This window comes from Capsicum annuum, chromosome 6 (assembly GCF_002878395.1).
Source record: "Capsicum annuum cultivar UCD-10X-F1 chromosome 6, UCD10Xv1.1, whole genome shotgun sequence".
Classification (NCBI taxonomy): domain Eukaryota; kingdom Viridiplantae; phylum Streptophyta; class Magnoliopsida; order Solanales; family Solanaceae; genus Capsicum; species Capsicum annuum.
Window position 1 is genome coordinate 227,559,820 of NC_061116.1, and position 4,520 is coordinate 227,564,339.

The following is a 4,520-nucleotide window of genomic DNA, read 5'->3' on the forward strand; positions in this document are numbered from 1 at the left end:
AGAACTAGACGAATTAGGTTAGATTTGTGTATTAGCTTTTTCTTACTCGAGATAGATCAACATATCTGCTGACGGAAACACCTTCTCTACCTCCAAGGTAGGAATTACACTCTACTGTCCCAGATCCATTTTGCAGGATTACATTGAGTATGTTATTGTCATCGTTGTTAGTTTTTCTCTGTAGATAAAACACCTTAATCAGATAATATTAATTATGATCTCTACATAGAAAAAGAAAAAATTAGGGAAAAAGAAAATCGGCCAAGAACGACATAATTTAAAACACCATCTTATATTTTAGTTTTAATCAATAGCAAATATACAATAGGACGAAGAAATCAATTATAGGCTTGATATTTTACCATAGTTGTTTGCTTTAGTATATGATCAACCCATCAATCGATGTTGAAATCATGCTAAGCAGCTGCAAGCCTACCAAAACATCTCAATAGTTAGGAGCACTGCAGCTTCAAACTTTTTTTGAACAACAAATAACTTTTGATGTCAGCGAGAATATAAAATGGAATGAACAGATATCATCTTAACTTTATATTAGAGATTTCATTAAGCTTGGATCAAGAATATGTTCCAAAAAGAAAGCCATTATCTTGGTTTGAAAATTACAAATCTTCTTAAGACTTATCTCCAAGAGACGCATAGAAATTGAGATAAGAATGTCAAAGTAACTGCTACCTTATAATAAGCAAGAATCCACTCAAAAAGTTCACATCACTATGGACTATCACAGGTGCACAAACATGAGGATACTATATCTATCTCTGAAGAGACACATAAGGTTTTAACATTTCATATTATAAAGAAACTGCAACAAAGGACTGCAGCATACAAAAAAAATACCCAGTCCAATCCCAAAGGTGGGGTTTGGGATGGGAAGGGTAAGACGTACACACACCTTACTCCTACCTTTGTATGGCAGAGAGGTGGTTTCGATCAACCCTTAGCATGAAAGAGAAGTTATTCGGAGAGGGGTTGCAGGAAGAAAGAAATAACACCAAAATATCAAGATACAGAAAGGACTGCGTCATGTTTACATAAAATATCCACACCTTATGAAATACCCATGTTCAGCAGCTATTCTGAGGCTTTCATATGATACAAGCCGTTCACTTAATGAACTCTTTCCTCATCCACTAACAAAATACACTGTGTTTTTAGGATCATTGCTTAAAAAAATCAACAGCGGAATAACTTCAACACTTGGATCTTTAATCAATGATGACTAAGGTACTACAAACACAGTGCCATCATAGTCCAAGAATATTTCCCTTTTCTGTGTCTTCGTATATTAGGAGACTATGTCATCAATAGACAACTTTCTAAAAATTGGAGAAAGAGAATAATAATATGTTGATATTTATACTAAAATGAGAATAGGGGCACTTGTTGTAATTCGACATAATAGAAAAGATAAGGAACCTGTGAGACAGTTTGAATTTAAATGGGGGTCCTTCATAAAAGTTCACCAGAAAGTCTTCTCCGTATGTGGCTATGCGAAATGGTCTTATGGGCTTAAATGAACAACTCAAAACTCTCCTCGAATGACCATCAAATTCACCCACATTTGTTCCCGAGTCCCACCTGCCCAAGATAGTTTATAAAACAACGACATTGAATATGCACAGATAAAAATCTTAGGTCATGAAATACAAATAGGGCACTTAAAAAATGTGCTCACTACACCATTGTCGACTGAAGGAATATGGTATAAAAATTAAAGTGATTGAGCGATATACAAAAGAAAATAAGTTCTCAAACAAAATGAAGAATCTCAAATGTAACTATTCTTTTACCACCATACTGATGTTTGTAGACATGTACCAACTTGGCAATTAATAGTCGTTAACCATTATAATATGAGTCCATCTTGAATTAAAGAAGAGCTCGGTACTGAAACTGGCTTGGTTAAACAACCTAATATCCCTTTGTTTTTCTACTGAACAAGTTTATGCAGTCTTTAGAGAACTTCATTGTTCTATGAACTAATAAATTGGATCAAAGATTGGAACCTCTTTTGCTTTGACAATCTCTTCTAGCAGCAAGGTTCCATCTAAATCTATTAAAGCTTTCATTCCAAAACTCAAACCTGTATTGTATACAAGACTAAAACGATGTTACATAAGGCATAACACATAACTCAAGAAAGAGTAAAAAAAGAGCAAGTACAGTAATATCAGAAGAATACGACTTCAAATAAGTACAATGATATATGTAAGCAACCAAGAAGGTGGATAAGTTCCTTTTCATCTATTCCATAATGTGAGAGGCACTTATACGTTTACTGCTATGCTTATTATAGAATAATCAAAAGAGAAACTCTACCCATCCCTAAAGATAGGCTATGCTATGTACATTATACAGAAGTGCCCATATGCATTCTCTAATACTACATAATCAAAACCACCTAAATCAGCTATAACTTGGAGATACATTTACAACATAAAAAGGAAATGTTCTTCTATTGCTAATTAACTCTATTAGCAAAAATAGAGTTAATGTCCTTAGACAATGCAGGAATAATAAAATAGGCAATAGAAAGACTCAGAAAACAAAAAGCAAGTGAATGCGTAGGAAAATCATAACAATTGGCAGTAAACATTGGAATATCATACCGAGGCATGCCATACTATTTAATATAAGCACATGAATACTTGAGATTGAATGCATTTCGAATAATTAGTACCAACTCCTAGAATTGGTGATGCCGACCTACTTTTCTCGAAGAATGTAACCATGCCCTTCGGGCTGATTGGGAACAACATCACCCATTTGACTACATGCACAAATCAAAACTTTGTCAATCTAGCAACGTCCCCCCCCCCCCCCCCCCCCCCCCAATTTTTATGTGAGCAAATTTTGGTTTGGACAAACACAAATACTATACAAATTACAACAACAACATACCCAATAAAGTGCACACAATTCATACCACTACCTCAAATAAAGTAGAAAGTTTGTTTTCGACATACTCTGACTCAAGACAAATAAGGAAAACACAAAACCAACAGACAAAAATGGCAATAACACCTCAATAGAAAAAAATAAATGAACAGCCACGAAATCATGTTATATAATATACTACACAAACTTAGAAAAATAAATGTATTCATCTAAACACAAGTTAATTACCTGTTTGCTGGTAACACCAAACAAAGCAGTACATGCATAAATAAATGTCGAGACATTTTAAAAAATAATTTCTAAAATGACATGCAAACATCAAAATATTCATGAAGTACTCAAAACAAATCCAAAATCTCCAAACCAAGATGCTTATATACACACTACACACCAATACAAGCTCACAAAACAGATATAAACAACTACACAAAAAGAAATCTACACCTTTTTGACCCTAATCGCAGTTAATCAAAACAAATCGAGGTTGCAGAAAAAGAAAGCTCACAGTGATAAATGTTAAATCTCACTGAGAAATTGAAGATCCTAAACCCAAAATGACTTATTTTTTTCATCGGTCAGGACAAGAGCTCCAATATAGCAAAATGACGGTTTGAAAATAAAGTAAACTTGGTTGTTCTGTCATCCCCTGAATTAGCTAAAAAAGTTTTACACACACAAAGAGTTGAATTTGGATCAAGAACAAGAAATGTTGTTTTTGATATCTTTACTGGAAAAGGTCAAGATATGGTTTTTACCATTTATGGTGAGCATTGGAGGAAAATGAGAAGGATTATGACTGTACCCTTTTCACTCTCAACTCGTGTTGGTGCCCAGAAATGAGGATGAACCTTCATGATTTTAAGCTTAGAAAAAAAAAGGATAAATATTAAAAACTTTTTTATAAATATTGGTTCAAGAAAATTTTTTAAATTTAATATGAAAGAACGAAAATTGTGGAAGAGTAAAGTTATGCAGAATTTGCACGAAAAGTTTTTTCGTATGGATAAAGTGTAGTGGAAATTCTTGGCTTTGTAAGGAAGAAAAAGAAGAGTAACAAAAGGAGCTTCTGGAGTACCTCAGACAAAACACGAATTTCATTTGTTTACTTTCCTATTTGTGTTTTTTTTTATCTGCTTAAGTTATTGGGCCGACAGGTTTAGGCCATACTTTACTTATTATTTTGCTTTTCAAAATACATGGTTATATATTTGAAATTTAATATAAATTTTAGGGAAAAGGATATTCTATAGCTCTTTTTAAAACAAATAGTCCAATTTTAAAAACTTTTCAAAAAGTGATCAGTTGGATATACTATTACCATTTTATAGTCATTTTCTAATTTGGGTAATTTTGACCTACGTATTTCATAGACAGTCCATATACAATACTAATAGAGTATTCAACTTGGGCAATTCAGCCCTTTTAAAAATATTTCAATTTTTTTTGCTATAAATTTTTTAACTGATCAAATAGTCTACATTTTTAATTGTTTAGAAATAATAAATAAATTATATAAAAATGATATAATTGTTAAATAACATATGTATCTATATAAGATATATATATATATATATATATACACACACAAAAAAAAAAAATTG